The sequence below is a fragment of the Fukomys damarensis genome, unplaced genomic scaffold, assembly GCF_012274545.1.
Source record: "Fukomys damarensis isolate Sample0158 unplaced genomic scaffold, DMR_v1.0_HiC HiC_scaffold_13, whole genome shotgun sequence".
NCBI classification, from domain to species: domain Eukaryota; kingdom Metazoa; phylum Chordata; class Mammalia; order Rodentia; family Bathyergidae; genus Fukomys; species Fukomys damarensis.
This window is the reverse complement of record NW_022900925.1, coordinates 17066769-17080084: the sequence shown is the minus strand read 5'-3', so window position 1 is coordinate 17080084 and position 13316 is coordinate 17066769. Positions and strand designations below refer to the sequence as shown.

At 35.0% G+C, this 13316-nt stretch overlaps 1 protein-coding gene and 1 non-coding gene across 6 annotated transcripts in view; both read right to left on the bottom strand.

The window, feature by feature from the left end:
- Ssh2 (slingshot protein phosphatase 2) overlaps window positions 1–13316 on the bottom strand; it is a 246545-nt gene that overhangs the window by 115683 nt on the left and 117546 nt on the right. The gene's annotated exons all lie outside the window — the stretch shown is intronic.
- On the bottom strand, window positions 7916–8051 carry LOC117285946. The gene has a single exon (XR_004517065.1). It is a non-coding gene; the product is annotated as a U4 spliceosomal RNA (small nuclear RNA).

Sequence of the window (13316 nt, the reverse complement as noted above, 5' to 3'; positions counted from 1 at the left end):
GGATCTTGAGAGCCGGGAGAGTCCGCCCTGCCGGCGCCCCGCCCCGGGAGCTCGAAGCGCCCACGCGGATCCCATCCCTGGCTCGCGTTCGGGCCTGCTTGGCAAAAGGAGGCCCCGCCGGGGATGTGTGAGAAAAGCTAGAATTTCTCTAAGGGGAAATGTTTCAACAGAAAAGTCCTGCTTCTTAACCAGCTCTATGCATTGTACCTCAAGCCCATTTTTTGAATTCTTAAAAGGCTATACACGCATAAATGAAACAAACACTTATCAGTGACTTTCTTTTTGCTTGAGGAAATTCTGAGGTTAATTTTTTTCCCCCTAACTAAACAGTTGAAGCTATGGTGGGAAATATAAAATTACCTTACACTATGGATAACATCTGCTAACCCTTGTAAATACACATAAAGAAGGCTTTCCCAGCCATCTTCCAAGGATTCACAGCCTTAGCTATGCTTATGAATTACTTGTGATTTTTAAAAACCCCAAATGCCCAGGCTGCATCTTAGGCAATCAAATTGGAATCTCTTGAGGTTTTCTAGATGTATTTTTCAGTTCCCCTTTGGTGATATCAACGTGCAGCCAAGATTGAGAAGGCAGGGTAGAGATTGGTTGTATCCTCATTTCTCAGAATCGAAAACATGCAGGGTGTAGGAAGATGACCTCGTTTGTAAATGATGTTACTCGGACAGGAACCACGTTTGTGACTCCAGATCTAGAGCTTTTACCAGCAAACAGTATTCTCCGATGGCTTTACAGGCTTAAGCCTTTTACCATGTTTCCTTCTGCTCATTGAGCACTGCCTTTCACCTGACCAGGAACCAGCTCTTTGTAAAACCAGACTCCTTCCTCTCCTGCAAGCTCTGTCGAGGTTTACAAAAGGGGCTGGCACAGGGTAGGCTCTCAGTAAATTAGCTCCCTTATCTCTTGCCTTTCTAATCTCATGATCCAGAGCAAATATTTTCAGACATAAATACTTTTAGAATTTCTAAATACTTAACTGAAATATATAACAACGAAGCTGCCTTTTGGGACCCAAAGCCAGAAATTAGTAACTTTTAAAAATGACTTCACTACAGTTAGAAAACAGACAACAATTAGGAAGAAATCACCTCAGTCTTAGCATACTAGAAATCAAGAGTCTTGATTTTATTTTTTTAAATTTTTATTTATTTATTTATTTGGCTTTTTGAGACGGTTTCACTATGCAGTTGAGACTGACCTGGAACTCACTATGTAGTCCAGGCTGGTCTCAACTCACAGCGATCCTCCTGCCTCAGCCTCCCGAGTGCTGGGATTACAGGCATGCACCACCACGCCCGGCAAGAGTCTTGATTTTCTTTGTTTTATACACATATTCAGGCTTGTTCTCTATTGTAAAGTTTGAGTTTTCAAAATACTAGTAATGAAATAATCAATGTAAAAAATTCTATGCCTAAAATCAGAATCAACTTGCTAATTGATCCTTCAATAAAACCTAAAGCCGTCGCCAAAGAATTTAGGGAGTTCAAATATCGTAAACGCAAATGGAAAGAGGTATGTAAGTTTCCTGGAGATGTGGTAATACGGAAGAGCCAGAAGGGAGGTGAGGAGTTAATAGGAGATCTAGATCTTGGAGTTTCATCATCTTCATCCATCTCTAGGAAGGAAAATGTTTGAAAGATTTATTCAGGCTGTGTCAGCAGGCACCCAAATGGCAGTGTAAGAAAAAATCTGCTGATACACCCTAAAATAAATTGCTTAAAATATCTGGCAAACTCGCCAGCTTGAAACTTCTTCGAGGCTGACAGCCTCCTGCTGTGATCAAAAAAGGCAGTAAGGACTTTAACCGGTACTGTTAAGGTGAGTCCAGTTCCTTTCATGACACAGCAGAGATAGGATTTTATCTAAATGATGTTGTTTAGGAAAGATGATGCATAGTAATCATGTTTATCTGTCTGAAAAATAATTCAGCAGGCAGTATGTCTTAATTCAAATTTATCTCTGTACTTAAAAATTTAAGTGAAGATTTCATATAGATTGTATAAATATATATGTATACTTTTTTTAAAAAATAAAAAGGTTCCTATAGTGCATAGTCCTTTGGTTTCCCCTCAAAAGGCTTGTCAGTACCCATTCAGGTAAGGAGACTACAATAATACCCTCAACTCAGGCCTTTTCAAAAGCTTTTCAAAGTCAATTTCTTGCTTTTGAACTATAATAAAGGAAACCGGAAAGTGCTAGAATATGCCTCTTAGTTTTTTAAGAAAAAAATTAAATAATTTTTGCAAATTGGGATACTTTTAAGGAAATAATTCTGCTGTTTGGTTTTAAAAGTCACACAAATTCCCTTTCTTTTTTCAGTCTGCCACGTCAAAATGTCAATCAATTTAGTTTCAGCTCTATTTAATCTTTTACTCTCCACAGTCAGGAAACCAGGCTCTAGGGAGCAAGCTTTCTATACTCAAGCATCTAGGAATTCAAAAACGATTCCAAATTAGATTGAGCAGCATGAAATAAACTAAGCTAGTTTTCTACTCCACATGAAGTCAGAATAAGCTGGCTTTTTTTCCTTCTCTCCCTTCTTCCTTTCTTTCTCTTTTCCTCCCTCCCTCCCCTCCCCTCACCCTTCCCTTCTCTCTTCCTCTTTCAACAAAGGCCTTCAAGAAAATTTATTGCCTTCACACTCTCACTTGAGTTGTAAGACTTGAGTTTTATTATGGCTATGTACCATTACTACTACTACTACTACTACTATTATTAGCAATACTGGGGATTTAATCTAGGGCTGAGCTACATCCCTAGCCTGTTTTTAATTTTGAGGCAGTGTCTCAGTAAGTCATTAAATTGCCTAGGCTTGGCTCAAGCTTGTGATTCTCTTGCCTCAGCTTTCTTAAGAGCTGTTCTTAAAAAAAAAAAAAATAGGATTATAGATTAGTAGCATTAAAAGATTTTAAAGTAATAGAAGTCCCTTGTGTTAATAAGGTGCTTTCATTACTACGTATTGCTCCATAAGGTATAAACCCCGTAAAACAATGAACAATGCTGACCTAACTGTATTCCAGGACAGATAGGAGGATACACTGCAATGAGAATGAATGCTGTAGACATACTTTTTGCTTCTCTGACAAAATTTCATCATGGGCAGATCACTTGAAATGATACAAAAGCAGTGGACTAGAAACCAGACAACCTACATTCTAGTTCTAAAATGGTCACTTAATAAACTAAGATTTTGCTCAAGTCACAATTTCATTTGGGATAAGAAACTGGGATAAGAAAATCAAGTATCCCAACACCTGTTTTGAGAGTGAGAAAGCTAGAGTAAGTATTTTTCCATCCAATCCAAAGGTCCTGAGGGCCGGCTGAGGTGTACAGACTTACAGTTGCAGCACTGGAGGCTGAATTAGATAAATTTTAGAGTTCAAGGCCAACATGGAACACATAGTGAGACCTTGCTTCACATCCCCCCATAGTGAATTTAATCCACTTAAAATAAACAGTTATATTTTCAGAGCGATAGAGCCCAGCAGTTAAATACTCTGGCTTTGAGATTCAAGGCTTGGACCCTGCTGTAATGAGCTGTGAATTTTGGAGTTACTTGATCTGAGTCTCAATATTATACTTAATTCATGAAGTTATTGTGAATTTTTTTTTTTTTTTTTTTTTTTTTTGGTATCAGGGATTGAAATCTGGACCTTGCGCTTGCGAGGCAGGTGTCGGCACCGCTAAGGTAAATTCCCAGTCCAATTGTGAATATTAAACTGATCTATCTATCTCACTAAGAGTACCTGGCACAAAAATCTACTCTTTGGCTTTAATAACTTCCAATCTTAAGGTGAGGCCCACTGTATTTCTGTCTGTTCACTGAGAAAGTGAAAATTTTGGATTGGAGATGATGCTCTAAGCTGTTTTCCACAAATCTGAAAAGAAGCTAAAATGGAGCTGGGCATGGTGGTGTATGCCTCCCCCAGCACTTGGGAGACTAAAGCAGAAAGATCACCATAAGTTCAAGACCAGCCTGGACTAGATAGTGAGTTTAAGGCCACCTGAGTAGTGAGACCCTGTCTCAAAAAACAAAAAACAAAAATAAAACAAGCCAAAACAAACAAACAAACACAAGCCAAAATGGGCAACATTAAAAAGTGGCAAGGACTCTGGTATCAGAAGTTCTAGAGTCTAGCTGCATTGTTTATAGACAAGCCTTTAATCTTTCCCATCCTTAATTTCTTTAGTTTTAACCTGGGGATAGTTAATATTCCCCTCACATCCTTATTAAGATACATGGACAACAGTGCTTCGTGAACATGGTAACATCAAGTTTTCATTATGAATCATTATCATGAATAAATTGGCCAAACAACTTCTGGTAATGGAAATTGAGTTGTGTTTGTTTTCTTATATTACCCAGAAGTTGATGACTGAATGAAAACTGAAATACAGACTTCTCCTGTGTACCACCATTCATCTAGAAAGTCTTTACTGTTAGTTTGCTAAGCATTTAATTACATTAACTCTGTTACAGTCTATAGTAATTTTTACTATAGCACTCAATTAAGTGCTTACTCAATTTTTATGTTTGCAAATAATAGCACTAACATACAACTTTATTTAAAAATACCTAGTCATAAGGCAAAATGATTATATTAATCATAAATTTATGCTTGCATGTTTTCTCTAAGGGCTTGATGGAGAGAAACAAATAGTAAATTAATCCCTGAGTGTCAAAAAGGAAAAGACCAACACTTAAAAAGTTACAAAACAGAAAGCCCATTACATAGAGTGACATAACCTTTTGTCTCCTGTTAAATTGTAAAATGCTAGATAAAACTGAACATAATACTCCAAATTTCAAATTTGTTGCCCAGATAGCACCAAGTGGTATCTTACTATGATTAGTAAAAGACACTCTTCACACCAATAAAATATATCAAATTCTTTAAACAAAGGCTGTTAAAATCTATCATGTTTTGTAATCACTGTGTGGATAATAGTTTTATCTTTAAAGAATATCTAACAATAGCTTTAAACACGGAATTGAACAGTGTCACTGAGCCTTTACAATCATTCCATAGAATTTTCCATCATAAGAGCAATAGAGTATAGTGAAGAGATCTGTATGTCTATTCCAGGAGAAAGGATCTCCAAAGCATTCTTCACTTGTGATCTTAACCACCATATGCTCCTGTAGAAAGAGATGCTGAAATGCTTCTTTCTTCAGGTAACAAAAGCCTCACATTCTATTGTCTAGTAAAAATAATAGGCATTTATAGATTGCTTTTCACATCCAAGACACTTTACACAACGCTCAGCCATTTAGCCCTCAGTCTCTCTCTTCAAACCTTTTAAAAACCATTTAAAAAATAAATAAAAGTAACACATACTAAATGACTATTTGTTTCAGAAATCAGAACAGTAAAATAAAAATCATTCTCATTCTCATCATCCTATTCCCCGAGTGATTAACATCAGTATTTTCAGATATTTTCTTCATATACACATTCTATGTCATAGCTTCTCTTTAAGAGACACACATACACACATATAGACTCAAATTACACATATTATTCTGCTTCTTGCCCCCCCACTTATTATAGCTTGTACATTTTCCTATAGTTATATAAGTCTACCTTGTTTTTTCAACGGAGTACATAGTATCTTATTGTGTGATCATATATGGTTTATTTAGACAGTTGTCAGCTGATGGAAATTTGCTTCTAGTCTTTACTATTATACACAAAATATCTCTATAAACATGCCTTTACTGACACTTTTCTTTGATAGTGCTAGGGATTGAACCCAGGCCTCACACATGCTAGCACACAAGCACTCTTACCTCCACTCTTTTATACAACTTTTATGCATACTTATTAGATGGATACCTAGAGATGGAACTGGAAGTTAGTTTAAATATTTTAAACATTTTGGATATAGTAAATATTATTAAATTGCCCTTCTGAAGGGTTTAGTTTTTAATTTTTCTGTGTGACATTAGAGTCTCCTATCTCATGATCTATTAAGTTAACTCAGGGTCCCAAGATCCACTTCTGTACCCCATATTTCATATATTACATTAAAAACTGAAAGATATACATATTAGAAAGGTAAATATGCCATAGAAAGTATAAAAACAGCCCGAATTATAAGGAAAAATATGAGGAACTATATCATAGAATATAGATTATAAAAGAATTACTTAGACTATAACTAAATATATTTAATACTTAAATTACTTTGAAGATAATATAATTTCAAATTCATAGAGCACTTTGAGACTTGTTCAGTGCTGATGCAGTCCTAATTCAGTATCCCACAATGGGGTAAGATATAGATGGAAAAATCGGAGGGCTGGTGATTTAGCTCAGTAGTTCTGCCACCTGCCTCGCAAGCACAAGGACCCGAGTTCAATCCTGGGTACCCCCCAAAAAAAGTGGAAGTGAATTTGGGAGCAACAAAAAATGGAGGTTAGAGGAGTTAATAAGATCTTGAAAAACAATAAAAGCCCTGATAAACTGATATTTATTGAACAGACATTCACCATGTGCCAGGTGCTCTATTAAGAGTTTACATGCAATATCTCACTTATTCTTACAGACAATCTTATATTATTATCTCTATGGGCCTCAGAAAGATTGAATGATTTGTCTAAGCTTATACAGCAGATTTTTAAACTGAGCTTGTTATTCTGATTCCAAACCTGCTTTTAAAACCAGTATTCTACACTTTCTTCATGATGATAGAAGTTCATTATAAATAAGTTAAACCTGAAAAGGCTGTTGACCATAGGAAGAATTCTGGGGAACCTTAAATAGTTACCTGACTAACACTGGTATTTTATCTTCTACATGATCCTACCTATGCCTAGCAGGTCCTGACAATAATAGGAACCTATACCTGTATTAAATATAGCAGAAAGATGATCTTTGGTTGTTGTATACCTTTCTTTTGCTACCTGATCCCTTAGAACTCTGTATTTCAAACTTATATTGTACATAAGACATTTTTCAAAGCATTTATCTTCAGTTTTTTTCTTTCTGTAGTTTATATACAACAACCTACAAAATAAGATTGATGTATTTGTGAATGATGATGGTATATCACCATGTGATTTGATGTTTAAAATAAACCTATTAGTGGAGCAAATATATCATTGATATAGTTAAAGAAAAAGATGAACAAGTCTAACATCTAAATGATAAAAGGGCTTGATTCTACACTCAGATGTGTTCAATTCATCCTATAATACTGTTGATAGATTAACTGAATTCTCTTGTTAATCCTGAATATCTGTATGCCAGACACTTAGTTACATGCTGATTATCAAAGTGGATACGAGTTAAATACTTTTATAATAATTTCCTACTTAAACTTGCAACTATTTTTAAATTCCGTTTCAGATCAAGTCCAAACTGCAGGTTTTGTAATCTGAATCCTACCATAATCCAGGCATTATGATATATAACCTTCAACTTCATCCCTTCTCCAACACAATCAATACATTAGTTTTTACCTATCTTTCTGAAACAAATTTTTGCTATAATTAAGTGGTTTCTATATGGTTTTATATCCAAGTCTCATATTTCTTTGTTCAAACTGTTCCCTCTCTGAGATCACTTGTAGCCAGCCTTTTAGGTTATCCAGGTATATTTTTCAAGACCTAGTTCAATTATCAGTTGATTTGATAATTACGAACGCTACACTGTTTTCACATCTGTCATCACTTAATTCTCATTAAAATTCTGTGTATAAGTAAGGAAAGCTACCTGGGATTATCAGCTTCATTCTAGAGGTGACAGAACTGAGGTTTAAAGGTTAAGGGAACTGCCCAAGTTTACATAAGTGTCAGAAGGTAGGATCTGAACCTTCTGATTAGGTTCAATAATCATCAATTTGTGGTTTAAAGTATGTTATGACACTTTTCTAAATCCTTTAGAATTTATAAACTATGTTATTCAAGGTCTTATATTCTCTATTTTATGCCACATAATATAAAATGCATATTTTAAGTTTTCAATTAGCAATAATCACATCTCAGAGAAACCTCATTGGCTGCGATACTGCCATTGCACAAAGCTAAAATGCATATTTTATAGGCAAGAATTAGAGCATATATCATATTTATTTATTGTCCTCTAATTGTTGCCTATATGTTTTCTCACTCCTAGAGCAAATAAGACACTGTAACTCTTGTGACCCTTATAGAAAATAGCATAGTGCTAGGTAAGTCACAATCACTAAATAAATTCTGGTTGGATGACTAATTCTTTACACCACAACCCTACTATATCTTCTTAAGGGTATCTTTTTCCCTCATGCATGTTAGGCTCTAGATAAATGCTTCCTAAGAAATCAATACTATATCTGGTTCTTTCTCTTTGAAGCTCGATCCCTTACTCTTGATGCAGGTAGCATCCTCTAAGACTCCTTTTCACCTCATCTCTCACCTGCCTCATCTCTCACCTGCTGTCTCTTGTTCTTTGGATAGATGCCTCTTTATACAATGAATTCAGGAGAGGACTTGGAACACAACCCAGTAGGTGAAGGCTTTATTTTTATTCTCAAGCCTGCACTAGACTTTCAGGAGCCAAAAGTTCAAATTGCAGCAGGACTAAGTCAGGCCTTTCACAAGCAATTTAGTACTATGCAGTTTGTTTAGAATGGTCAAGTTTCTAGTCCCTGGCAGAGCAGCATCATTATCTCTCTAAGCTTTCATGTATCAGCTTCCCTGGCTCTATTTCACTTGCCATGCTTTTCTTCTGAAATCAGGTGAACACAAAAACATCACATACTAATGTAATTACATACTTTTCAATAACCATGTTAAATATGTTAAAAAAAACTTAAGGACAATTTTTTTTTCAGTACTGGGGATCGAACTCAAGACCTTGTGCGTGCAAGGCAAGCATGGTGCGACTGAGCTAAATCCCTGGCCCAAGGACAATATTAATAGCATGCAAATTATGCTCCTTACTAGAAAGAGGGCACTTTACATTATTCTTCAGCTAGTGCATCAATAACTGAGAGAAGATATGGTTTTGTCAGATTCTATTCATCCACTTCAGCCAGCAGTTCAACTGGACAGTGGATCTCAAGTACAAAATACTGTGCAGGAAAGATGAGCAAATTTTTTCATTCATTTTGAATTGTGAAATATTTCAAGCATACAGCAAAGAAGACAGAATAACAAATGGCCAAACACTCAACAGATAGCTCTGTTATGTTCTAACATTTTCTGCTTCAGATTTTAGGAAATGAAACATTACATTTAAAGCTCCCTGTGAACTTTTCTTAGCTTTTCACCTCTTCTCTAAAATTCAGTGTTTATATTTCCATTCACATTTTTATAGTATACAATATGGTCACCTTATTTTTTAATTTATTGAGACAGGGTCTCACTATATAGTCCAGGATGGCCTTGCAGGACTTGCTGTTGTCATCCAGGATGTCCTTAACCTTGTGATCCTCCTACCTCAGCCTCCCAAGTGCTGGGATTACAGATGTGCACCACCATGTCCAACCCCCACATTTGTTGTAGTGCTGGAGAGCAAGCCCAGGCGTTATATATATTAGACAAGGGCTCTACCACTGATCTACACTCCCAGCCCCAGTAATATTTCTTTAACACAAAATTCATTCAGAAAAGTATTGCTTATAAAGCGCTAAAGTTAATTTTTAAAAGTTTCTTAAGATTGTTATATAAAATATACACAGATACTGGTATTTTCAGCCATTGTTACAAGTTTAAAATGTATTTTTCTATCTTGTTTTGTGTGTATGTTATATAACATTCAAAAATAATTTTTATCTTGATTGAGAAAAGGATACAAAACACAAAATCCACAATATTTATAACTGAAAATTGTCAGTTGTTTTGCAGTACTTTATTATATTGGGTGTCTTGTCATTTTTGGGCTTTTAGTTAGCTAATGAATGAATACATTAGACACTTTTGAGTTTTAGTTGGGATTTTACATAGCTTACAGTTGAATTCTTTGGTTCTTTGCTGTTTCTATTAACCCATAGCATTGTTTTAATAAATGTTATAATACCAACCTAAAATATATTTATATATATGTTATAATACCAATATTAAATATATATGGCAAACAAAATCTTTTTCCTACTTAAATTCTAGTCCAGGGATGGATACATCAGTTGGTAGGTGACAAATTCAATATTGCAAAATGTTAATCATAGGACTTAGGGAACATGTATTTAGGTATTTACTGTACAATTCTTCCAATTTGTCTTTATGTTTTAAATGAAATGTTGGAAAACCAAAATAAAAACCTCTATTTTATATTTTGTGTAAAAATTTCACAAGGAAGGATTCTAACTGGTTTCAGGGGGAAAAAAAGAAGAGAGGAAAAAAACCAAACTGGTTTCAGATACTCAACAAATTAATTAGGTTCAAAGTCTACTGTTTATGAAAAAAAGAAAAAAAAGTTTACTGTTTAAGCTCTTGCCTTGTATAACAAAAAGAGAAAAAACCTAGTTCCTTAAAGTTTTACCTTCACATAGTCACTTCTTGGAAAGCAGTTATTTTAGCTTTTACTTTACCAGCCTTTTCTGGAAAGTTCATGAGATGATTAGGTTTGAAGCTGAAAAACTGTTTTGGTTCTTGAGTATCCCTAATAAAATGAATACGCTAAATAATTTTATCTATTGCATAATATTCTCTCACAATGGGATTTTTATTAATAGTGAATCTGTGGCCTAGCTCTTCTCTTGGTCAGCTTTACTGAGCATTTTACTAAAGTAAGTTACTTTAGAAGGACTGTGAGGGGATTACAAAAGTATTTTGTAAACTTTTAAAAGTAATTCTTCGGTCAGGGATTTAGCTCAGTGGTGCCGCCTCCTGCCTGGCAAGTGCGAGGACCCAAGTTTGATCCCTGGTACCAAAAAACAAACAAACAAAAGTAATTCTCTTCTAGTTTTTAATATATTCATTTTATTAGGGATGTTTATCAACCATAATATTTTCTAGCTTTGGGATTAAATCATGGTGAGATAGGGATTATAAACAAATCTAAACAATACTACTTCGTCTGCTATTTGAGGTATTTTCATATTTGTAAACTACTCTGGGCATGGTGGTGTACACCTGTAATCCCAGCACTCGGGAGGCTGAGGCAGGAGGATCGCTGTGAGTTCAGGACAAGCCTGGGCTACATAGTAAGTTCCAGGTCAGTCTCAACTACATAGTGAGACCCTGTCTCAAAAAAAACAAAAAAACAAAAATAAAAATAAACAAACAAAAAGCATATTTATAAACTATACTTGAAACAGTAGACAAAGTAGTATTTTTGTTTTTGTTTTAGTGGCATTTAAAAATAGTTACCAGGAATTACATTATTTATTGTTTGTTTATAAAGTATCCATAAGGAATCTAATTAATAGTAATTACACTCTGGGGTTAATATTTTCATAATTTTATAGGTAAAATAGCAGATTCAGTGAAAGCCAAGGTATAGTACTAGGCTTTCAAAAGGAAAGAAAGACTTCACAGAAAAGACTATGTTGGGTTAAAAATAATTTTTGCCTCACAAGAGCAAGGTCCTGACTTCCATTCCTGGTACTGGAAATAAAAAAAGCAACTTTACCTTAGGAAATAAGAAATATTACTGCCTCAAGATAATTAACAACAGCAACAACAAAAGTGTATGTGTGTATGTTAATATGTTTTGATGCTTGTGTGTGTGTGTGTGTATGTGTGTGTGTGTGTGTGTGTGTGGTACCAGGGATCGAATTCAGGACCTTGTGCCTAAAAGGCAGGCATGGTGCCACTGAGCTAAATCCTGGCCGGTTTATATGTTTTTTTGATGTGGGGGTATCACTGTGTTGCCTAGGCTGGCCTTAGATCCTGGGTTTAAGTGATTTTCCTGCCTCAACTGAGATTACAATAGATGTGTGCTAGCAGATGGGCCTTAAAATTTTTTAAAATAAAAATTATTTACCTATAAAATTAGAGTGATTAAATCTAGATTGATTTTTAAATACTGAAAAATAGGAAGCCATAATGAAATAACTATCAAAAGTGAAGTCCTTAAAAATAGGAAAAAAGGAAAAAATGGAAACAAAGTTTTTGTAAATAGAGAAGGGTGAAGGGGGTAAAGGGAGGGCAGGGGAATGGGGAAAAAAATAAGAACCAAGACAAATCATGTAAAGGTACAAGATCCCAATGATGAATGTAACTGTACTGTTTACCTTAAATGTACCAATAAACTTAATGGAAAAAAATGAAGTCCTTAGTGAAACTTACTGATTACAGAAGACCACTTACAATTATAGTCCTTTTCTCATCACAGATAATACAGGTGGGCTTTGAGTGGGAACCTAGTATTATTTAGCTAACATTAAGTGAATTCAATTAAATAGTTAATTATTTTCTTCTCAGGATATTTTATTTTAGATATTAATAGAATATAGATGGATGGCTAAACAATTAAATTGTAATAAAAATACAGCCCCTCTCACCCTCCATTCTTTATGGGTCAATGTGATCCAATGTAGTGCCTAAGAACATATTTAAAAATTATTTTCAGAAGAAATCCGATGGAAAGGGGGAGAAAAACCACACAAATACCTATATTTGGATTAAGAAGGTAACTTTTTTTTTTTTTTTTTTTTTTTTTTTTTTGGGTACCGGGGATTGAACTTTGGACCTTGTGCTTGCAAGGCAGGCAAAGCAACCCTGAGCTAAATCCCTGGCTCTGGTAAGTCTTTTTTGTAAAGATGCAATCTTTCTGTTTAAAGGCACCTTAGTTTTCTGCAGCCCCTTTACTGCTGCCAAAGGCCCATATTGATATAGAACTATACTGGATGATACTGTTTGAATAAATAATGTACATAATCAAATAAACTTATATCTCTGAAGGATTTCAAATTTTGCTCTGTATCAGAAAACAAACAAAAGGGTAGCCATATTTTCCTCCAAGAACATCTTTGCATTTATTTCATAATCTAGAGGAAGCACAGCTTTAATCAGACACACTCTAAAGCATTGACTAAAATAGCTAGTGCTGTCACTTTCACATAGGCATGTAATAAAAATCAAGAGAAAAATCATGTAAGAATTAAGAGGGAAGAGTAGGACACAGAATATTGAATTTCTAATAGTGAAGCTTCTAAACAGGCCTTTCAAAATCCTTTGCAAACATGAATTAATGTTTGGACATATATTCTTACTATTCATGCTTTAAAACAGGTTAACAGAAGCATACCAAAACAGCGAGTATCAATTCTGCCAGATACTGATAGTGTTAGGTATTCAGATAAGTATGAGAATATATATACACACACACACAGTCTTTCTTTCTCTCTCTCTCTCTCTCTCTCTC